Here is a 258-nt window from a genome sequence, read left to right on the forward strand (position 1 = left end):
AAATCCGTGCAGTTCTTGACACCCGCCCCGTACATCTGCTACCAATTATGTCATGCGCTCAGTTTTCGGCTCTATTAATGTGATTGATTACATCTGTAGTTCCATTTCCTTTTTTCCATTTTTTTTCAATGCTTCTTGTTCATCAAAATTTTACTCCTTTTAATATCGCCTCTTCCTTTATTCGCTGATCTTATCTATTTCCTTTAATAAATGCTTTAGATTTGCACAGTACTTGTAACACATCCTGGAAAGAGTTAA

Source organism: Penaeus monodon, chromosome 21 (genome assembly GCF_015228065.2).
Source record: "Penaeus monodon isolate SGIC_2016 chromosome 21, NSTDA_Pmon_1, whole genome shotgun sequence".
NCBI classification, from domain to species: Eukaryota; Metazoa; Arthropoda; class Malacostraca; order Decapoda; family Penaeidae; genus Penaeus; species Penaeus monodon.